This window comes from Camelina sativa, chromosome 18, assembly GCF_030686135.1.
Source record: "Camelina sativa cultivar CO46 ecotype springtype chromosome 18, ASM3068613v1".
In the NCBI taxonomy this organism is placed as follows: Eukaryota; Viridiplantae; Streptophyta; class Magnoliopsida; order Brassicales; family Brassicaceae; genus Camelina; species Camelina sativa.
The window spans coordinates 9,243,959-9,264,799 of NC_141897.1; the positions used below are offsets into that span (position 1 = coordinate 9,243,959).

At 44.3% G+C, this 20,841-nt stretch overlaps 27 non-coding genes and 5 pseudogenes across 27 annotated transcripts; all 32 read right to left on the bottom strand.

Moving 5' to 3' along the window:
- Positions 1-244: 244 nt before the first annotated feature.
- LOC147922429 (5S ribosomal RNA) lies at positions 245-363 on the bottom strand (annotated as a pseudogene).
- Positions 364-1,026: 663 nt separating this feature from the next.
- Positions 1,027-1,145, bottom strand: LOC147922430 (5S ribosomal RNA). Its single transcript, XR_015589684.1, has one exon. It is a non-coding gene; the product is annotated as a 5S ribosomal RNA (ribosomal RNA).
- A 395-nt stretch (positions 1,146-1,540) lies between these two features.
- LOC147922431 (5S ribosomal RNA) lies at positions 1,541-1,659 on the bottom strand. Its single transcript, XR_015590251.1, has one exon. It is a non-coding gene; the product is annotated as a 5S ribosomal RNA (ribosomal RNA).
- A 663-nt stretch (positions 1,660-2,322) lies between these two features.
- On the bottom strand, positions 2,323-2,441 carry LOC147922432 (5S ribosomal RNA). Its single transcript, XR_015589685.1, has one exon. It is a non-coding gene; the product is annotated as a 5S ribosomal RNA (ribosomal RNA).
- A 1,155-nt stretch (positions 2,442-3,596) lies between these two features.
- On the bottom strand, positions 3,597-3,715 carry LOC147922433 (5S ribosomal RNA). Its single transcript, XR_015589686.1, has one exon. It is a non-coding gene; the product is annotated as a 5S ribosomal RNA (ribosomal RNA).
- A 395-nt stretch (positions 3,716-4,110) lies between these two features.
- On the bottom strand, positions 4,111-4,229 carry LOC147922434 (5S ribosomal RNA; annotated as a pseudogene).
- Positions 4,230-4,890: 661 nt separating this feature from the next.
- On the bottom strand, positions 4,891-5,009 carry LOC147922435 (5S ribosomal RNA). The gene has a single exon (XR_015589687.1). It is a non-coding gene; the product is annotated as a 5S ribosomal RNA (ribosomal RNA).
- A 395-nt stretch (positions 5,010-5,404) lies between these two features.
- Positions 5,405-5,523, bottom strand: LOC147922436 (5S ribosomal RNA). Its single transcript, XR_015589554.1, has one exon. It is a non-coding gene; the product is annotated as a 5S ribosomal RNA (ribosomal RNA).
- Positions 5,524-6,184: 661 nt separating this feature from the next.
- On the bottom strand, positions 6,185-6,303 carry LOC147922437 (5S ribosomal RNA). The gene has a single exon (XR_015589688.1). It is a non-coding gene; the product is annotated as a 5S ribosomal RNA (ribosomal RNA).
- A 395-nt stretch (positions 6,304-6,698) lies between these two features.
- On the bottom strand, positions 6,699-6,817 carry LOC147922438 (5S ribosomal RNA). The gene has a single exon (XR_015589556.1). It is a non-coding gene; the product is annotated as a 5S ribosomal RNA (ribosomal RNA).
- Positions 6,818-7,480: 663 nt separating this feature from the next.
- LOC147922439 (5S ribosomal RNA) lies at positions 7,481-7,599 on the bottom strand. Its single transcript, XR_015589690.1, has one exon. It is a non-coding gene; the product is annotated as a 5S ribosomal RNA (ribosomal RNA).
- A 386-nt stretch (positions 7,600-7,985) lies between these two features.
- Positions 7,986-8,104, bottom strand: LOC147922440 (5S ribosomal RNA). The gene has a single exon (XR_015589691.1). It is a non-coding gene; the product is annotated as a 5S ribosomal RNA (ribosomal RNA).
- A 395-nt stretch (positions 8,105-8,499) lies between these two features.
- LOC147922441 (5S ribosomal RNA) lies at positions 8,500-8,618 on the bottom strand. Its single transcript, XR_015590281.1, has one exon. It is a non-coding gene; the product is annotated as a 5S ribosomal RNA (ribosomal RNA).
- Positions 8,619-9,281: 663 nt separating this feature from the next.
- On the bottom strand, positions 9,282-9,400 carry LOC147922442 (5S ribosomal RNA). Its single transcript, XR_015589692.1, has one exon. It is a non-coding gene; the product is annotated as a 5S ribosomal RNA (ribosomal RNA).
- A 390-nt stretch (positions 9,401-9,790) lies between these two features.
- Positions 9,791-9,909, bottom strand: LOC147922443 (5S ribosomal RNA). Its single transcript, XR_015590378.1, has one exon. It is a non-coding gene; the product is annotated as a 5S ribosomal RNA (ribosomal RNA).
- A 394-nt stretch (positions 9,910-10,303) lies between these two features.
- On the bottom strand, positions 10,304-10,422 carry LOC147922444 (5S ribosomal RNA). The gene has a single exon (XR_015590218.1). It is a non-coding gene; the product is annotated as a 5S ribosomal RNA (ribosomal RNA).
- Positions 10,423-11,084: 662 nt separating this feature from the next.
- Positions 11,085-11,203, bottom strand: LOC147922445 (5S ribosomal RNA; annotated as a pseudogene).
- Positions 11,204-11,598: 395 nt separating this feature from the next.
- On the bottom strand, positions 11,599-11,717 carry LOC147922446 (5S ribosomal RNA). Its single transcript, XR_015590282.1, has one exon. It is a non-coding gene; the product is annotated as a 5S ribosomal RNA (ribosomal RNA).
- Positions 11,718-12,380: 663 nt separating this feature from the next.
- LOC147922447 (5S ribosomal RNA) lies at positions 12,381-12,499 on the bottom strand. Its single transcript, XR_015589693.1, has one exon. It is a non-coding gene; the product is annotated as a 5S ribosomal RNA (ribosomal RNA).
- Positions 12,500-12,894: 395 nt separating this feature from the next.
- On the bottom strand, positions 12,895-13,013 carry LOC147922448 (5S ribosomal RNA). The gene has a single exon (XR_015590283.1). It is a non-coding gene; the product is annotated as a 5S ribosomal RNA (ribosomal RNA).
- Positions 13,014-13,408: 395 nt separating this feature from the next.
- LOC147922449 (5S ribosomal RNA) lies at positions 13,409-13,527 on the bottom strand. The gene has a single exon (XR_015590219.1). It is a non-coding gene; the product is annotated as a 5S ribosomal RNA (ribosomal RNA).
- A 662-nt stretch (positions 13,528-14,189) lies between these two features.
- LOC147922450 (5S ribosomal RNA) lies at positions 14,190-14,308 on the bottom strand. Its single transcript, XR_015589694.1, has one exon. It is a non-coding gene; the product is annotated as a 5S ribosomal RNA (ribosomal RNA).
- A 395-nt stretch (positions 14,309-14,703) lies between these two features.
- On the bottom strand, positions 14,704-14,822 carry LOC147922451 (5S ribosomal RNA). Its single transcript, XR_015590284.1, has one exon. It is a non-coding gene; the product is annotated as a 5S ribosomal RNA (ribosomal RNA).
- Positions 14,823-15,485: 663 nt separating this feature from the next.
- LOC147922452 (5S ribosomal RNA) lies at positions 15,486-15,604 on the bottom strand. The gene has a single exon (XR_015589696.1). It is a non-coding gene; the product is annotated as a 5S ribosomal RNA (ribosomal RNA).
- A 395-nt stretch (positions 15,605-15,999) lies between these two features.
- Positions 16,000-16,118, bottom strand: LOC147922453 (5S ribosomal RNA). Its single transcript, XR_015590291.1, has one exon. It is a non-coding gene; the product is annotated as a 5S ribosomal RNA (ribosomal RNA).
- Positions 16,119-16,512: 394 nt separating this feature from the next.
- On the bottom strand, positions 16,513-16,631 carry LOC147922454 (5S ribosomal RNA). The gene has a single exon (XR_015589697.1). It is a non-coding gene; the product is annotated as a 5S ribosomal RNA (ribosomal RNA).
- A 394-nt stretch (positions 16,632-17,025) lies between these two features.
- Positions 17,026-17,144, bottom strand: LOC147922455 (5S ribosomal RNA; annotated as a pseudogene).
- Positions 17,145-17,807: 663 nt separating this feature from the next.
- On the bottom strand, positions 17,808-17,926 carry LOC147922456 (5S ribosomal RNA). Its single transcript, XR_015589698.1, has one exon. It is a non-coding gene; the product is annotated as a 5S ribosomal RNA (ribosomal RNA).
- Positions 17,927-18,321: 395 nt separating this feature from the next.
- On the bottom strand, positions 18,322-18,440 carry LOC147922457 (5S ribosomal RNA; annotated as a pseudogene).
- A 394-nt stretch (positions 18,441-18,834) lies between these two features.
- On the bottom strand, positions 18,835-18,953 carry LOC147922458 (5S ribosomal RNA). Its single transcript, XR_015590221.1, has one exon. It is a non-coding gene; the product is annotated as a 5S ribosomal RNA (ribosomal RNA).
- A 663-nt stretch (positions 18,954-19,616) lies between these two features.
- LOC147922459 (5S ribosomal RNA) lies at positions 19,617-19,735 on the bottom strand. Its single transcript, XR_015589699.1, has one exon. It is a non-coding gene; the product is annotated as a 5S ribosomal RNA (ribosomal RNA).
- Positions 19,736-20,130: 395 nt separating this feature from the next.
- Positions 20,131-20,249, bottom strand: LOC147922460 (5S ribosomal RNA). Its single transcript, XR_015590222.1, has one exon. It is a non-coding gene; the product is annotated as a 5S ribosomal RNA (ribosomal RNA).
- Between the last annotated feature and the right edge of the window lie 592 nt (positions 20,250-20,841).

The following is a 20,841-nucleotide window of genomic DNA, read 5'->3' on the forward strand; positions in this document are numbered from 1 at the left end:
GTACTCGTAGCTAATTGTGTCGCGATCACAAAAAAACATCCGAAACACTTTTAAACGTCAAAATTCGGCCTCCAGAATGGTCCAATGGGACCAAGACCCATTGCCTTGCCGGAAACACTCTTGGGGCTTTCCGAAAAGGTATTATGGGTCGCGTGGTTCCTCACGATGTAAAAGTTACGACGTTATGTTTGTACTATATAGGCTTACGCAACAACCAAAAAAAAAAAAAAAAAAAAAAGAGGGAGGGATGCAACACGAGGACTTCCCGGGAGGTCACCCATCCTAGTACTACTCTCGCCCAAGCACGCTTAACTGCGGAGTTCTGATGGGATACAGTGCATTAGTGCTGGTATGATCGCATACGTTAGTATATATCATGCAATCGCATATATCGTTTTTTGAAAACTCAAGGGATCATTCAATGTGGGTCCCACTTGATATGTGGACCGGTTTATTCACCTTGGACGTGCTTCGAACCGCGAAAAACAAGAGATAACCATATCCGAATATAATCTTGTACTCGTAGCTAATTGTGTCGCGATCACAAAAAAACATCCGAAACACTTTTAAACGTCAAAATTCGGCCTCCAGAATGGTCCAATGGGACGAAGACCCATTGCCTTGCCGGAAACACTCTTGGGGCTTTCCGAAAAGGTATTATGGGTCGCGTGGTTCCTCACGATGTAAAAGTTACGACGTTATGTTTGGACTATATAGGCTTACGCAACAACCAAAAAAAAAAAAGAGGGAGGGATGCAACACGAGGACTTCCCGGGAGGTCAACATAATCTTGTACTCTTAGCTAATTGTGTCGCGATCACAAAAAAACATCCGAAACACCTTTAAACGTCAAAATTCGGCCTCCAGAATGGTCCAATGGGACGAAGACCCATTGCCTTGCCGGAAACACTCTTGGGGCTTTCCGAAAAGGTATTATGGGTCGCGTGGTTCCTCACGATGTAAAAGTTACGACGTTATGTTTGGACTATATAGGCTTACGCAACAACCAAAAAAAAAAAAGAGGGAGGGATGCAACACGAGGACTTCCCGGGAGGTCACCCATCCTAGTACTACTCTCGCCCAAGCACGCTTAACTGCGTTGTTCTGATGGGATCCGGTGCATTAGTGCTGGTATGATCGCATCCGTTAGTATATATCATGCAATCGCATATATCGTTTTTTGAAAACTCAAGGGATCATTCAATGTGGGTCCCACTTGATATGTGGACCGGTTTATTCACCTTGGACGTGCTTCGAACCGCGAAAAACAAGAGATAACCGTATCCGAACATAATTTTGTACTCGTAGCTAATTGTGTCGCGATCACAAAAAAACATCCGAAACACTTTTAAACGTCAAAATTCGGCCTCCAGAATGGTCCAATGGGACAAAGACCCATTGCCTTGCCGGAAACACTCTTGGGGCTTTCCGAAAAGGTATTATGGGTCGCGTGGTTCCTCACGATGTAAAAGTTACGACGTTATGTTTGTACTATATAGGCTTACGCAGCAACCAAAAAAAAAAAAAAAAAAAAGTGGGAGGGATGCAACACGAGGACTTCCCAGGAGGTCACCCATCCTAGTACTACTCTCGCCCAAGCACGCTTGACTGCGGAGTTCTGATGGGATACGGTGCATTAGTGCTGGTATGATCGCATCCGTTAGTATATATCATGCAATCGCATATATCGTTTTTTGAAAACTCAAGGGATCATTCATTGTGGGTCCCACTTGATATGTGGACCGGTTTATTCACCTTGGACGTGCTTCGAACCGCGAAAAACAAGAGATAACCATATCCGAACATAATCTTGTACTCGTAGCTAATTGTGTCGAGATCACAAAAAAACATCCGAAACACTTTTAAACGTCAAAATTCGGCCTCCAGAATGGTCCAATGGGACGAAGACCCATTGCCTTGCCGGAAACAATCTTGGGGCTTTCCGAAAAGGTATTATGGGTCGCGTGGTTCCTCACGATGTAAAAGTTACGACGTTATGTTTGGACTATATAGGCTTACGCAACAACCAAAAAAAAAAAAGAGGGAGGGATGCAACACGAGGACTTCCCGGGAGGTCAACATAATCTTGTACTCGTAGCTAATTGTGTCGCGATCACAAAAAAACATCCCAAACACTTTTAAACGTCAAAATTCGGCCTCCAGAATGGTCCAATGGGACGAAGACCCATTGCTTTGCCGGAAACACTCTTGGGGCTTTCCGAAAAGGTATTATAGGTTGCGTGGTTCCTCACGATGTAAAAGTTACGACGTTATGTTTGGACTATATAGGCTTACGCAACAACCAAAAAAAAAAAAGAGGGAGGGATGCAACACGAGGACTTCCCGGGAGGTCACCCATCCTAGTACTACTCTCGCCCAAGCACGCTTAACTGCGTTGTTCTGATGGGATCCGGTGCATTAGTGCTGGTATGATCGCATCCGTTAGTATATATCATGCAATCGCATATATCGTTTTTTGAAAACTCAAGGGATCATTCAATGTGGGTCCCACTTGATATGTGGACCGGTTTATTCACCTTGGACGTGCTTCGAACCGCGAAAAACAAGAGATAACCATATCCGAACATAATTTTGTACTCGTAGCTAATTGTGTCGCGATCACAAAAAAACATCCGAAACACTTTTAAACGTCAAAATTCGGCCTCCAGAATGGTCCAATGGGACAAAGACCCATTGCCTTGCCGGAAACACTCTTGGGGCTTTCCGAAAAGGTATTATGGGTCGCGTGGTTCCTCACGATGTAAAAGTTACGACGTTATGTTTGTACTATATAGGCTTACGCAACAACCAAAAAAAAAAAAAAAAAAAGAGGGAGGGATGCAACACGAGGACTTCCCGGGAGGTCACCCCAAGCACGCTTAACTGCGGAGTTCTGATGGGATACGGTGCATTAATGCTGGTATGATCGCATCCGTTAGTATATATCATGCAATCGCATATATCGTTTTTTGAAAACTCAAGGGATCATTCAATGTGGGTCCCACTTGATATGTGGACCGGTTTATTCCCCTTGGCCGTGCTTCGAACCGCGAAAAACAAGAGATAACCACATCCGAACATAATCTTGTACTCGTAGCTAATTGTGTCGCGATCACAAAAAAACATCCGAAACACTTTTAAACGTCAAAATTCGGCCTCCAGAATGGTCCAATGGGACGAAGACCCATTGCCTTGCCGGAAACAATCTTGGGGCTTTCCGAAAAGGTATTATGGGTCGCGTGGTTCCTCACGATGTAAAAGTTACGACGTTATGTTTGGACTATATAGGCTTACGCAACAACCAAAAAAAAAAAGAGGGAGGGATGCAACACGAGGACTTCCCGGGAGGTCAACATAATCTTGTACTCGTAGCTAATTGTGTCGCGATCACAAAAAAACATCCGAAACACTTTTAAACGTCAAAATTCGGCCTCCAGAATGGTCCAATGGGACGAAGACCCATTGCTTTGCCGGAAACACTCTTGGGGCTTTCCGAAAAGGTATTATGGGTTGCGTGGTTCCTCACGATGTAAAAGTTACGACGTTATGTTTGGACTATATAGGCTTACGCAACAACCAAAAAAAAAAAAGAGGGAGGGATGCAACACGAGGACTTCCCGGGAGGTCACCCATCCTAGTACTACTCTCGCCCAAGCACGCTTAACTGCGTTGTTCTGATGGGATCCGGTGCATTAGTGCTGGTATGATCGCATCCGTTAGTATATATCATGCAATCGCATATATCGTTTTTTGAAAACTCAAGGGATCATTCAATGTGGGTCCCACTTGATATGTGGACCGGTTTATTCACCTTGGACGTGCTTCGAACCGCGAAAAACAAGAGATAACCATATCCGAACATAATTTTGTACTCGTAGCTAATTGTGTCGCGATCACAAAAAAACATCCGAAACACTTTTAAACGTCAAAATTCGGCCTCCAGAATGGTCCAATGGGACAAAGACCCATTGCCTTGCCGGAAACACTCTTGGGGCTTTCCGAAAAGGTATTATGGGTCGCGTGGTTCCTCACGATGTAAAAGTTACGACGTTATGTTTGTACTATATAGGCTTACGCAACAACCAAAAAAAAAAAAAAAAAAAAGAGGGAGGGATGCAACACGAGGACTTCCCGGGAGGTCACCCATCCTAGTACTACTCTCGCCCAAGCACGCTTAACTGCGGTGTTCTGATGGGATACGGTGCATTAATGCTGGTATGATCGCATCCGTTAGTATATATCATGCAATCGCATATATCGTTTTTTGAAAACTCAAGGGATCATTCAATGTGGGTCCCACTTGATATGTGGACCGGTTTATTCACCTTGGACGTGCTTCGAACCGCGAAAAACAAGAGATAACCATATCCGAACATAATCTTGTACTCGTAGCTAATTGTGTCGCGATCACAAAAAAACATCCGAAACACTTTTAAACGTCAAAATTCGGCCTCCAGAATGGTCCAATGGGACGAAGACCCATTGCCTTGCCGGAAACAATCTTGGGGCTTTCCGAAAAGGTATTATGGGTCGCGTGGTTCCTCACGATGTAAAAGTTACGACGTTATGTTTGGACTATATAGGCTTACGCAACAACCAAAAAAAAAAAGAGGGAGGGATGCAACACGAGGACTTCCCGGGAGGTCAACATAATCTTATACTCGTAGCTAATTGTGTCGCGATCGCAAAAAAACATCCGAAACACTTTTAAACGTCAAAATTCGGCCTCCAGAATGGTCCAATGGGACGAAGACCCATTGCCTTGCCGGAAACACTCTTGGGGCTTTCCGAAAAGGTATTATGGGTCGCGTGGTTCCTCACGATGTAAAAGTTACGACGTTATGTTTGGACTATATAGGCTTACGCAACAACCAAAAAAAAAAAGAGGGAGGGATGCAACACGAGGACTTCCCGGGAGGTCACCCATCCTAGTACTACTCTCGCCCAAGCACGCTTAACTGCGTTGTTCTGATGGGATCCGGTGCATTAGTGCTGGTATGATCGCATCCGTTAGTATATATCATGCAATCGCATATATCGTTTTTTGAAAACTCAAGGGATCATTCAATGTGGGTCCCACTTGATATGTGGACCGGTTTATTCACCTTGGACGTGCTTCGAACCGCGAAAAACAAGAGATAACCGTATCCGAACATAATTTTGTACTCGTAGCTAATTGTGTCGCGATCACAAAAAAACATCCGAAACACTTTTAAACGTCAAAATTCGGCCTCCAGAATGGTCCAATGGGACGAAGACCCATTGCCTTGCCAGAAACACTCTTGGGGCTTTCCAAAAAGGTATTATGGGTCGCGTGGTTCCTCACGATGTAAAAGTTACGACGTTATGTTTGTACTATATAGGCTTACGCAACAACCAAAAAAAAAAAAAAAAAAAAGAGGGAGGGATGCAACACGAGGTCTTCCCGGGAGGTCACCCATCCTAGTACTACTCTCGCCCAAGTACGCTTGACTACGGAGTTCTGATGGGATACGGTGCATTAGTGCTGGTATGATCGCATCCGTTAGTATATATCATGCAATCGCATATATCGTTTTTTGAAAACTCAAGGGATCATTCATTGTGGGTCCCACTTGATATGTGGACCGGTTTATTCCCCTTGGCCGTGCTTCGAACCGCGAAAAACAAGAGATAACCACATCCGAACATAATCTTGTACTTGTAGCTAATTGTGTCGCGATCACAAAAAAACATCCGAAACACTTTTAAACGTCAAAATTCGGCCTCCAGAATGGTCCAATGGGACGAAGACCCACTGCCTTGCCGGAAACAATCTTGGGGCTTTCCGAAAAGGTATTATGGGTCGCGTGGTTCCTCACGATGTAAAAGTTACGACGTTATGTTTGGACTATATAGGCTTACGCAACAACCAAAAAAAAAAAGAGGGAGGGATGCAACACGAGGACTTCCCGGGAGGTCAACATAATCTTATACTCGTAGCTAATTGTGTCGCGATCGCAAAAAAACATCCGAAACACTTTTAAACGTCAAAATTCGGCCTCCAGAATGGTCCAATGGGACGAAGACCCATTGCCTTGCCGGAAACACTCTTGGGGCTTTCCGAAAAGGTATTATGGGTCGCGTGGTTCCTCACGATGTAAAAGTTACGACGTTATGTTTGGACTATATAGGCTTACGCAACAACCAAAAAAAAAAAGAGGGAGGGATGCAACACGAGGACTTCCCGGGAGGTCACCCATCCTAGTACTACTCTCGCCCAAGCACGCTTAACTGCGTTGTTCTGATGGGATCCGGTGCATTAGTGCTGGTATGATCGCATCCGTTAGTATATATCATGCAATCGCATATATCGTTTTTTGAAAACTCAAGGGATCATTCAATGTGGGTCCCACTTGATATGTGGACCGGTTTATTCACCTTGGACGTGCTTCGAACCGCGAAAAACAAGAGATAACCGTATCCGAACATAATTTTGTACTCGTAGCTAATTGTGTCGCGATCACAAAAAAACATCCGAAACACTTTTAAACGTCAAAATTCGGCCTCCAGAATGGTCCAATGGGACGAAGACCCATTGCCTTGCCAGAAACACTCTTGGGGCTTTCCAAAAAGGTATTATGGGTCGCGTGGTTCCTCACGATGTAAAAGTTACGACGTTATGTTTGTACTATATAGGCTTACGCAACAACCAAAAAAAAAAAAAAAAAAAAGAGGGAGGGATGCAACACGAGGTCTTCCCGGGAGGTCACCCATCCTAGTACTACTCTCGCCCAAGTACGCTTGACTACGGAGTTCTGATGGGATACGGTGCATTAGTGCTGGTATGATCGCATCCGTTAGTATATATCATGCAATCGCATATATCGTTTTTTGAAAACTCAAGGGATCATTCATTGTGGGTCCCACTTGATATGTGGACCGGTTTATTCACCTTGGACGTGCTTCGAACCGCGAAAAACAAGAGATAACCATATCCGAACATAATCTTGTACTCGTAGCTAATTGTGTCACGATCACAAAAAAACATCCGAAACACTTTTAAACGTCAAAATTCGGCCTCCAGAATGGTCCAATGGGACGAAGACCCATTGCCTTGCCGGAAACAATCTTGGGGCTTTCCGAAAAGGTATTATGGGTCGCGTGGTTCCTCACGATGTAAAAGTTACGACGTTATGTTTGGACTATATAGGCTTACGCAACAACCAAAAAAAAAAAAGAGGGAGGGATGCAACACGAGGACTTCCCGGGAGGTCAACATAATCTTGTACTCGTAGCTAATTGTGTCGCGATCACAAAAAAACAACCGAAACACTTTTAAACGTCAAAATTCGGCCTCCAGAATGGTCCAATGGGACGAAGACCCATTGCCTTGCCGGAAACACTCTTGGGGCTTTCCGAAAAGGTATTATGGGTCGCGTGGTTCCTCACGATGTAAAAGTTACGACGTTATGTTTGGACTATATAGGCTTACGCAACAACCAAAAAAAAAAAAGAGGGAGGGATGCAACACGAGGACTTCCCGGGAGGTCACCCATCCTAGTACTACTCTCGCCCAAGCACGCTTAACTGCGTTGTTCTGATGGGATCCGGTGCATTAGTGCTGGTATGATCGCATCCGTTAGTATATATCATGCAATCGCATATATCGTTTTTTGAAAACTCAAGGGATCATTCAATGTGGGTCCCACTTGATATGTGGACCGGTTTATTCACCTTGGACGTGCATCGAACCGCGAAAAACAAGAAATAACCATATCCGAACATAATTTTGTACTCGTAGCTAATTGTGTCGCGATCACAAAAAAACATCCGAAACACTTTTAAACGTCAAAATTCGGCCTCCAGAATGGTCCAATGGGACGAAGACCCATTGCCTTGCCGGAAACACTCTTGGGGCTTTCCGAAAAGGTATTATGGGTCGCGTGGTTCCTCACGATGTAAAAGTTACGACGTTATGTTTGGACTATATAGGCTTACGCAACAACCAAAAAAAAAAAGAAGGAGGGATGCAACACGAGGACTTCCCGGGAGGTCACCCATCCTAGTACTACTCTCGCCCAAGCACGCTTAACTGCGTTGTTCTGATGGGATCCGGTGCATTAGTGCTGGTATGATCGCATCCGTTAGTATATATCATGCAATCGCATATATCGTTTTTTGAAAACTCAAGGGATCATTCAATGTGGGTCCCACTTGATATGTGGACCGGTTTATTCACCTTGGACGTGCTTCGAACCGCGAAAAACAAGAGATAACCGTATCCGAACATAATTTTGTACTCGTAGCTAATTGTGTCGCGATCACAAAAAAACATCCGAAACACTTTTAAACGTCAAAATTCGGCCTCCAGAATGGTCCAATGGGACGAAGACCCATTGCCTTGCCGGAAACACTCTTGGGGCTTTCCGAAAAGGTATTATGGGTCGCGTGGTTCCTCACGATGTAAAAGTTACGACGTTATGTTTGTACTATATAGGCTTACGCAACAACCAAAAAAAAAAAAAAAAAAAAGAGGGAGGGATGCAACACGAGGACTTCCCGGGAGGTCACCCATCCTAGTACTACTCTCGCCCAAGCACGCTTGACTGCGGAGTTCTGATGGGATACGGTGCATTAGTGCTGGTATGATCGCATCCGTTAGTATATATCATGCAATCGCATATATCATTTTTTGAAAACTCAAGGGATCATTCATTGTGGGTCCCACTTGATATGTGGACTGGTTTATTCACCTTGGACGTGCTTCGAACCGCGAAAAACAAGAGATAACCATATCCGAACATAATCTTGTACTCGTAGCTAATTGTGTCGCGATCACAAAAAAACATCCGAAACACTTTTAAACATCAAAATTCGGCCTCCAGAATGGTCCAATGGGACGAAGACCCATTGCCTTGCCGGAAACAATCTTGGGGCTTTCCGAAAAGGTATTATGGGTCGCGTGGTTCCTCACGATGTAAAAGTTACGACGTTATGTTTGGACTATATAGGCTTACGCAACAACCAAAAAAAAAAAAGAGGGAGGGATGCAACACGAGGACTTCCCGGGAGGTCAACATAATCTTGTACTCGTAGCTAATTGTGTCGCGATCACAAAAAAACATCCGAAACACTTTTAAACGTCAAAATTCGGCCTCCAGGATGGTCCAATGGGACGAAGACCCATTGCCTTGCCGGAAACACTCTTGGGGCTTTCCGAAAAGGTATTATGGGTCGCGTGGTTCCTCACGATGTAAAAGTTACGACGTTATGTTTGGACTATATAGGCTTACGCAACAACCAAAAAAAAAAAAGAGGGAGGGATGCAACACGAGGACTTCCCGGGAGGTCACCCATCCTAGTACTACTCTCGCCCAAGCACGCTTAACTGCGTTGTTCTGATGGGATCCGGTGCATTAGTGCTGGTATGATCGCATCCGTTAGTATATATCATGCAATCGCATATATCGTTTTTTGAAAACTCAAGGGATCATTCAATGTGGGTCCCACTTGATATGTGGACCGGTTTATTCACCTTGGACGTGCTTCGAACCGTGAAAAACAAGAGATAACCATATCCGAACATAATTTTGTACTCGTAGCTAATTGTGTCGCGATCACAAAAAAACATCCGAAACACTTTTAAACGTCAAAATTCGGCCTCCAGAATGGTCCAATGGGACGAAGACCCATTGCCTTGCCGAAACACTCTTGGGGCTTTCCGAAAAGGTATTATGGGTCGCGTGGTTCCTCACGATGTAAAAGTTACGACGTTATGTTTGTACTATATAGGCTTACGCAACAACCAAAAAAAAAAAAAAAAGAGGGAGGGACGCAACACGAGGACTTCCCGGGAGGTCACCCATCCTAATACTACTCTCGCCCAAGCACGCTTAACTGCGGAGTTCTGATGGGATACGGTGCATTAGTGCTGGTATGATCGCATCCGTTTGTATATATCATGCAATCGCATATATCGTTTTTTGAAAACTCAAGGGATCATTCATTGTGGGTCCCACTTGATATGTGGACCGGTTTATTCACCTTGGACGTGCTTCTAACCGCGAAAAACAAGAGATAACCATATCCGAACATAATTTTGTACTCGTAGCTAATTGTGTTGCGATCACAAAAAAACATCCGAAACACTTTTAAACGTCAAAATTCAGCCTCCAGAATGGTCCAATGGGACGAAGACCCATTGCCTTGCCGGAAACACTCTTGGGGCTTTCCGAAAAGGTATTATGGGTCGCGTGGTTCCTCACGATGTAAAAGTTATGACGTTATGTTTGTACTATATAGGCTTACGCAACAACCAAAAAAAAAAAAAAAAAAAGAGGGAGGGATGCAACACGAGGACTTCCCGGGAGGTCACCCATCCTAGTACTACTCTCGCCCAAGCACGCTTAACTGCGGAGTTCTGATGGGATACGGTGCATTAGTGCTGGTATGATCGCATCCGTTTGTATATATCATGCAATCGCATATATCGTTTTTTGAAAACTCAAGGGATCATTCATTGTGGGTCCCACTTGATATGTGGACCGGTTTATTCACCTTGGACGTGCTTCGAACCGCGAAAAACAAGAGATAACCATATCCGAACATAATTTTGTACTCGTAGCTAATTGTGTTGCGATCACAAAAAAACATCCGAAACACTTTTAAACATCAAAATTCGGCCTCCAGAATGGTCCAATGGGACGAAGACCCATTGCCTTGCCGGAAACAATCTTGGGGCTTTCCGAAAAGGTATTATGGGTCGCGTGGTTCCTCAAGATGTAAAAGTTACGACGTTATGTTTGGACTATATAGGCTTACGCAACAACCAAAAAAAAAAAAGAGGGAGGGATGCAACACGAGGACTTCCCGGGAGGTCAACATAATCTTGTACTCGTAGCTAATTGTGTCGCGATCACAAAAAAACATCCGAAACACTTTTAAACGTCAAAATTCGGCCTCCAGAATGGTCCAATGGGACGAAGACCCATTGCCTTGCCGGAAACACTCTTGGGGCTTTCCGAAAAGGTATTATGGGTCGCGTGGTTCCTCACGATGTAAAAGTTACGACGTTATGTTTGGACTATATAGGCTTACGCAACAACCAAAAAAAAAAAGAGGGAGGGATGCAACACGAGGACTTCCCGGGAGGTCACCCATCCTAGTACTACTCTCGCCCAAGCACGCTTAACTACGTTGTTCTGATGGGATCCGGTGCATTTGTGCTAGTATGATCGCATCCGTTAGTATATATCATGCAATCGCATATATCGTTTTTTGAAAACTCAAGGGATCATTCAATGTGGGTCCCACTTGATATGTGGACCGGTTTATTCACCTTGGACGTGCTTCGAACCGCGAAAAACAAGAGATAACCGTATCCGAACATAATTTTGTACTCGTAGCTAATTGTGTCGCGATCACAAAAAAACATCCGAAACACTTTTAAACGTCAAAATTCGGCCTCCAGAATGGTCCAATGGGACGAAGACCCATTGCCTTGCCGGAAACACTCTTGGGGCTTTCCGAAAAGGTATTATGGGTCGCGTGGTTCCTCACGATGTAAAAGTTACGACGTTATGTTTGTACTATATAGGCTTACGCAACAACCAAAAAAAAAAAAAAAAAAAAGAGGGAGGGATGCAACACGAGGACTTCCCGGGAGGTCACCCATCCTAGTACTACTCTCGCCCAAGCACGCTTGACTGCGGAGTTCTGATGGGATACGGTGCATTAGTGCTGGTATGATCGCATCCGTTAGTACATATCATGCAATCGCATATATCATTTTTTGAAAACTCAAGGGATCATTCATTGTGGGTCCCACTTGATATGTGGACTGGTTTATTCACCTTGGAAGTGCTTCGAACCGCGAAAAACAAGAGATAACCATATCCGAACATAATCTTGTACTCGTAGCTAATTGTGTCGCGATCACAAAAAAACATCCGAAACACTTTTAAACATCAAAATTCGGCCTCCAGAATGGTCCAATGGGACGAAGACCCATTGCCTTGCCGGAAACAATCTTGGGGCTTTCCGAAAAGGTATTATGGGTCGCGTGGTTCCTCACGATGTAAAAGTTACGACGTTATGTTTGGACTATATAGGCTTACGCAACAACCAAAAAAAAAAAAGAGGGAGGGATGCAACACGAGGACTTCCCGAGAGGTCAACATAATCTTGTACTCGTAGCTAATTGTGTCGCGATCACAAAAAAACATCCGAAACACTTTTAAACGTCAAAATTCGGCCTCCAGAATGGTCCAATGGGACGAAGACCCATTGCCTTGCCGGAAACACTCTTGGGGCTTTCCGAAAAGGTATTATGGGTCGCGTGGTTCCTCACGATGTAAAAGTTACGACGTTATGTTTGGACTATATAGGCTTACGCAACAACCAAAAAAAAAAAAGAGGGAGGGATGCAACACGAGGACTTCCCGGGAGGTCACCCATCCTAGTACTACTCTCGCCCAAGCACGCTTAACTGCGTTGTTCTGATGGGATCCGGTGCATTAGTGCTGGTATGATCGCATCCGTTAGTATATATCATGCAATCGCATATATCGTTTTTTGAAAACTCAAGGGATCATTCAATGTGGGTCCCACTTGATATGTGGACCGGTTTATTCACCTTGGACGTGCTTCGAACCGCGAAAAACAAGAGATAACCATATCCGAACATAATTTTGTACTCGTAGCTAATTGTGTCGCGATCACAAAAAAACATCCGAAACACTTTTAAACGTCAAAATTCGGCCTCCAGAATGGTCCAATGGGACGAAGACCCATTGCCTTGCCGGAAACACTCTTGGGGCTTTCCGAAAAGGTATTATGGGTCGCGTGGTTCCTCACGATGTAAAAGTTACGACGTTATGTTTGTACTATATAGGCTTACGCAACAACCAAAAAAAAAAAAAAAAAAAAGAGGGAGGGATGCAACACGAGGACTTCCCGGGAGGTCACCCATCCTAGTACTACTCTCGCCCAAGCACGCTTGACTGCGGAGTTCTGATGGGATACGGTGCATTAGTGCTGGTATGATCGCATCCGTTAGTATATATCATGCAATCGCATATATCATTTTTTGAAAACTCAAGGGATCATTCATTGTGGGTCCCACTTGATATGTGGACTGGTTTATTCACCTTGGACGTGCTTCGAACCGCGAAAAACAAGAGATAACCATATCCGAACATAATCTTGTACTCGTAGCTAATTGTGTTGCGATCACAAAAAAACATCCGAAACACTTTTAAACGTCAAAATTCGACCTCCAGAATGGTCCAATGGGACGAAGACCCATTGCCTTGCCGGAAACACTCTTGGGGCTTTCCGAAAAGGTATTATGGGTCGCGTGGTTCCTCACGATGTAAAAGTTACGACGTTATGTTTGTACTATATAGGCTTACGCAACAACCAAAAAAAAAAAAAAAAAAAAGAGGGAGGGATGCAACACGAGGACTTCCCGGGAGGTCACCCATCCTAGTACTACTCTCGCCCAAGCACGCTTAACTGCGGAGTTCTGATGGGATACGGTGCATTAGTGCTGGTATGATCGCATCCGTCAGTATATATCATGCAATCGCATATATCATTTTTTGAAAACTCAAGGGATCATTCAATGTGGGTCCCACTTGATATGTGGACCGGTTTATTCACCTTGGACGTGCTTCGAACCGCGAAAAACAAGAGATAACCATATCCGAACATAATCTTGTACTCGTAGCTAATTGTGTCGCGATCACAAAAAAACATCCGAAACACTTTTAAACGTCAAAATTCGGCCTCCAGAATGGTCCAATGGGACGAAGACCCATTGCCTTGCCGGAAACAATCTTGGGGCTTTCCGAAAAGGTATTATGGGTCGCGTGGTTCCTCACGATGTAAAAGTTACGACGTTATGTTTGGACTATATAGGCTTACGCAACAACCAAAAAAAAAAAAGAGGGAGGGATGCAACACGAAGACTTCCCGGGAGGTCAACATAATCTTGTACTCGTAGCTAATTGTGTCGCGATCACAAAAAAACATCCGAAACACTTTTAAACGTCAAAATTCGGCCTCCAGAATGGTCCAATGGGACGAAGACCCATTGCCTTGCCGGAAACACTCTTGGGGCTTTCCGAAAAGGTATTATGGGTCGCGTGGTTCCTCACGATGTAAAAGTTACGACGTTATGTTTGGACTATATAGGCTTACGCAACAACCAAAAAAAAAAAGAGGGAGGGATGCAACACGAGGACTTCCCGGGAGGTCACCCATCCTAGTACTACTCTCGCCCAAGCACGCTTAACTGCGTTGTTCTGATGGGATCCGGTGCATTAGTGCTGGTATGATCGCATCCGTTAGTATTTATCATGCAATCGCATATATCGTTTTTTGAAAACTCAAGGGATCATTCAATGTGGGTCCCACTTGATATGTGGACCGGTTTATTCACCTTGGACGTGCTTCAAACCGCGAAAAACAAGAGATAACCGTATCCGAACATAATTTTGTACTCGTAGCTAATTGTGTCGCGATCACAAAAAAACATTCGAAACACTTTTAAACGTCAAAATTCGGCCTCCAGAATGGTCCAATGGGACGAAGACCCATTGCCTTGCCGGAAACACTCTTGGGGCTTTCCGAAAAGGTATTATGGGTCGCGTGGTTCCTCACGATGTAAAAGTTACGACGTTATGTTTGTACTATATAGGCTTACGCAACAACCAAAAAAAAAAAAAAAAAAAAGAGGGAGGGATGCAACACGAGGACTTCCCGGGAGGTCACCCATCCTAGTACTACTCTCGCCCAAGCACGCTTGACTGCGGAGTTCTGATGGGATACGGTGCATTAGTGCTGGTATGATCGCATCCGTTAGTATATATCATGCAATCGCATATATCGTTTTTTGAAAACTCAAGGGATCATTCATTGTGGGTCCCACTTGATATGTGGACTGGTTTATTCACCTTGGACGTGCTTCGAACCGCGAAAAACAAGAGATAACCATATCCGAACATAATCTTGTACTCGTAGCTAATTGTGTCGCGATCACAAAAAAACATCCGAAACACTTTTAAACGTCAAAATTCGGCCTCCAGAATGGTCCAATGGGACGAAGACCCATTGCCTTGCCGGAAACAATCTTGGGGCTTTCCGAAAAGGTATTATGGGTCGCGTGGTTCCTCACGATGTAAAAGTTACGACGTTATGTTTGGACTATATAGGCTTACGCAACAACCAAAAAAAAAAAAGAGGGAGGGATGCAACACGAGGACTTCCCGGGAGGTCAACATAATCTTGTACTCGTAGCTAATTGTGTCGCGATCACAAAAAAACATCCGAAACACTTTTAAACGTCAAAATTCGGCCTCCAGAATGGTCCAATGGGACGAAGACCCATTGCCTTGCCGGAAACACTCTTGGGGCTTTCCGAAAAGGTATTATGGGTCGCGTGGTTCCTCACGATGTAAAAGTTACGACGTTATGTTTGGACTATATAGGCTTACGCAACAACCAAAAAAAAAAAAGAGGGAGGGATGCAACACGAGGACTTCCCGGGAGGTCACCCATCCTAGTACTACTCTCGCCCAAGCACGCTTAACTGCGTTGTTCTGATGGGATCCGGTGCATTAGTGCTGGTATGATCGCATCCGTTAGTATATATCATGCAATCGCATATATCGTTTTTTGAAAACTCAAGGGATCATTCAATGTGGGTCCCACTTGATATGTGGACCGGTTTATTCACCTTGGACGTGCTTCGAACCGCGAAAAACAAGAGATAACCATATCCGAACATAATTTTGTACGCGTAGCTAATTGTGTCGCGATCACAAAAAAACATCCGAAACACTTTTAAACGTCAAAATTCGGCCTCCAGAATGGTCCAATGGGACGAAGACCCATTGCCTTGCCGGAAACACTCTTGGGGCTTTCCGAAAAGGTATTATGGGTCGCGTGGTTCCTCACGATGTAAAAGTTACGACGTTATGTTTGTACTATATAGGCTTACGCAACAACCAAAAAAAAAAAAAAAAAAAAGAGGGAGGGATGCAACACGAGGACTTCCCGGGAGGTCACCCATCCTAATACTACTCTCGCCCAAGCACGCTTAACTGCGGAGTTCTGATGGGATACGGTGCATTAGTGCTGGTATGATCGCATCCGTTTGTATATATCATGCAATCGCATATATCGTTTTTTGAAAACTCAAGGGATCATTCATTGTGGGTCCCACTTGATATGTGGACCGGTTTATTCACCTTGGACGTGCTTCGAACCGCGAAAAACAAGAGATAACCATATCCGAACATAATTTTGTACTCGTAGCTAATTGTGTCGCGATCACAAAAAAACATCCGAAACACTTTTAAACGTCAAAATTCGGCCTCCAGAATGGTCCAATGGGACGAAGACCCATTGCCTTGCCGGAAACACTCTTGGGGCTTTCCGAAAAGGTATTATGGGTCGCGTGGTTCCTCACGATGTAAAAGTTACGACGTTATGTTTGTACTATATAGGCTTACGCAACAACCAAAAAAAAAAAAAAAAAAAGAGGGAGGGATGCAACACGAGGACTTCCCGGGAGGTCACCCATCCTAGTACTACTCTCGCCCAAGCACGCTTAACTGCGTTGTTCTGATGGGATCCGGTGCATTAGTGCTGGTATGATCGCATCCGTTAGTATATATCATGCAATCGCATATATCGTTTTTTGAAAACTCAAGGGATCATTCAATGTGGGTCCCACTTGATATGTGGACCGGTTTATTCACCTTGGACGTGCTTCGAACCGCGAAAAACAAGAGATAACCGTATCCGAACATAATTTTGTACTCGTAGCTAATTGTGTCGCGATCACAAAAAAACATCCGAAACACTTTTAAACGTCAAAATTCGGCCTCCAGAATGGTCCAATGGGACGAAGACCCATTGCCTTGCCGGAAACACTCTTGGGGCTTTCCGAAAAGGTATTATGGGTCGCGTGGTTCCTCACGATGTAAAAGTTACGACGTTATGTTTGTACTATATAGGCTTACGCAACAACCAAAAAAAAAAAAAAAAAAAAAGGGAGGGATGCAACACGAGGACTTCCCGGGAGGTCACCCATCCTAGTACTACTCTCGCCCAAGCACGCTTGACTGCGGAGTTCTAATGGGAAACGGTGCATTAGTGCATGTATGATCGCATCCGTTAGTATATATCATGCAATCGCATATATCGTTTTTTGAAAACTCAAGGGATCATTCATTGTGGGTCCCACTTGATATGTGGACCGGTTTATTCACCTTGGACGTGCTTCGAACCGCGAAAAACAAGAGATAACCATATCCGAACATAATCTTGTACTCGTAGCTAATTGTGTCGCGATCACAAAAAAACATCCGAAACACTTTTAAACGTCAAAATTCGGCCTCCAGAATGGTCCAATGGGACGAAGACCCATTGCCTTGCCGGAAACAATCTTGGGGCTTTCCGAAAAGGTATTATGGGTCGCGTGGTTCCTCACGATGTAAAAGTTACGACGTTATGTTTGGACTATATAGGCTTACGCAACAACCAAAAAAAAAAAAGAGGGAGGGATGCAACACGAGGACTTCCCGGGAGGTCAACATAATCTTGTACTCGTAGCTAATTGTGTCGCGATCACAAAAAAACATCCGAAACACTTTTAAACGTCAAAATTCGGCCTCGAGAATGGTCCAATGGGACGAAGACCCATTGCCTTGCCGGAAACACTCTTGGGGCTTTCCGAAAAGGTATTATGGGTCGCGTGGTTCCTCATGATGTAAAAGTTACGACGTTATGTTTGGACTATATAGGCTTACGCAACAACCAAAAAAAAAAAAGAGGGAGGGATGCAACACGAGGACTTCCCGGGAGGTCACCCATCCTAGTACTACTCTCGCCCAAGCACGCTTAACTGCGTTGTTCTGATGGGATCCGGTGCATTAGTGCTGGTATGATCGCATCCGTTAGTATATATCATGCAATCGCATATATCGTTTTTTGAAAACTCAAGGGATCATTCAATGTGGGTCCCACTTGATATGTGGACCGGTTTATTCACCTTGGACGTGCTTCGAACCGCGAAAAACAAGAGATAACCATATCCGAACATAATTTTGTACTCGTAGCTAATTGTGTCGCGATCACAAAAAAACATCCGAAACACTTTTAAACGTCAAAATTCGGCCTCCAGAATGGTCCAATGGGACGAAGACCCATTGCCTTGCCGGAAACACTCTTGGGGCTTTCCGAAAAGGTATTATGGGTCGCGTGGTTCCTCACGATGTAAAAGTTACGACGTTATGTTTGTACTATATAGGCTTACGCAACAACCAAAAAAAAAAAAAAAAAAAAGAGGGAGGGATGCAACACGAGGACTCCCCGGGAGGTCACCCATCCTAGTACTACTCTCGCCCAAGCACGCTTAACTGCGGAGTTCTGATGGGATACGGTGCATTAGTGCTGGTATGATAGCATCCGTTAGTATATATCATGCAATCGCAGATATCGTTTTTTGAAAACTCAAGGGATCATTCAATGTGGGTCCCACTTGATATGTGGACCGGTTTATTCACCTTGGACGTGCTTCGAACCGCGAAAAACAAGAGATAACCATATCCGAACATAATTTTGTACTCGTAGCTAATTGTGTCGCGATCACAAAAAAACATCCAAAACACTTTTAAACGTCAAAATTCGGCCTCCAGAATGGTCCAATGGGACGAAGACCCATTGCCTTGCCGGAAACACTCTTGGGGCTTTCCGAAAAGGTATTATGGGTCGCGTGGTTCCTCACGATGTAAAAGTTACGACGTTATGTTTGTACTATATAAGCTTACGCAACAACCAAAAAAAAAAAAAAAAAAAAAGGGAGGGATGCAACACGAGGACTTCCCGGGAGGTCACCCATCCTAGTACTACTCTCGCCCAAGCACGCTTAACTGCGGAGTTCTGATGGGATACGGTGCATTAGTGCTGGTATGATCGCATCCGTTAGTATATATCATGCAATCGCATATATCGTTTTTTGAAAACTCAAGGGATCATTCATTGTGGGTCCCACTTGATATGTGGACCGGTTTATTCACCTTGGACGTGCTTCGAACCGCGAAAAACAAGAGATAACCATATCCGAACATAATCTTGTACTCGTAGCTAATTGTGTCGCGATCACAAAAAAACATCCGAAACACTTTTAAACGTCAAAATTCGGCCTCCAGAATGGTCCAATGGGACGAAGACCCATTGCCTTGCCGGAAACAATCTTGGGGCTTTCCGAAAAGGTATTATGGGTCGCGTGGTTCCTCACGATGTAAAAGTTACGACGTTATGTTTGGACTATATAGGCTTACGCAACAACCAAAAAAAAAAAAGAGGGAGGGATGCAACACGAGGACTTCCCGGGAGGTCAACATAATCTTGTACTCGTAGCTAATTGTGTCGCGATCACAAAAAAACATCCGAAACACTTTTAAACGTCAAAATTCGGCCTCCAGAATGGTCCAATGGGACGAAGACCCATTGCCTTGCCGGAAACACTCTTGGGGCTTTCCGAAAAGGTATTATGGGTCGCGTGGTTCCTCACGATGTAAAAGTTACGACGTTATGTTTGGACTATATAGGCTTACGCAACAACCAAAAAAAAAAAAGAGGGAGGGATGCAACACGAGGACTTCCCGGGAGGTCACCCATCCTAGTACTACTCTCGCCCAAGCACGCTTAACTGCGTTGTTCTGATGGGATCCGGTGCATTAGTGCTGGTATGATCGCATCCGTTAGTATATATCATGCAATCGCATATATCGTTTTTTGAAAACTCAAGGGATCATTCAATGTGGGTCCCACTTGATATGTGGACCGGTTTATTCACCTTGGACGTGCTTCGAACCGCGAAAAACAAGAGATAACCATATCCGAACATAATTTTGTACTCGTAGCTAATTGTGTCGCGATCACAAAAAAACATCCGAAACACTTTTAAACGTCAAAATTCGGCCTCCAGAATGGTCCAATGGGACGAAGACCCATTGCCTTGCCGGAAACACTCTTGGGGCTTTCCGAAAAGGTATTATGGGTCGCGTGGTTCCTCACGATGTAAAAGTTACGACGTTATGTTTGTACTATATAGGCTTACGCAACAACCAAAAAAAAAAAAAAAAAAAAGAGGGAGGGATGCAACACGAGGACTTCCCGGGAGGTCACCCATCCTAGTACTACTCTCGCCCAAGCACGCTTAACTGCGGAGTTCTGATGGGATACGGTGCATTAGTGCTGGTATGATCGCATCCGTTAGTATATATCATGGAATCGCATATATCGTTTTTTGAAAACTCAAGGGATCATTCAATGTGGGTCCCACTTGATATGTGGACCGGTTTATTCACCTTGGACGTGCTTCGAACCGCGAAAAACAAGAGATAACCATATCCGAACATAATCTTGTACTCGTAGCTAATTGTGTCGCGATCACAAAAAAACATCCGAAACACTTTTAAACGTCAAAATTCGGCCTCCAGAATGGTCCAATGGGACGACGACCCATTGCCTTGCCGGAAACAATCTTGGGGCTTTCCGAAAAGGTATTATGGGTCGCGTGGTTCCTCACGATGTAAAAGTTACGACGTTATGTTTGGACTATATAGGCTTACGCAACAACCAAAAAAAAAAAAGAGGGAGGGATGCAACACGAGGACTTCCCGGGAGGTCAACATAATCTTGTACTCGTAGCTAATTGTGTCGCGATCACAAAAAAACATCCGAAACACTTTTAAACGTCAAAATTCGGCCTCCAGAATGGTCCAATGGGACGAAGACCCATTGCCTTGCCGGAAACACTCTTGGGGCTTTCCGAAAAGGTATTATGGGTCGCGTGGTTCCTCA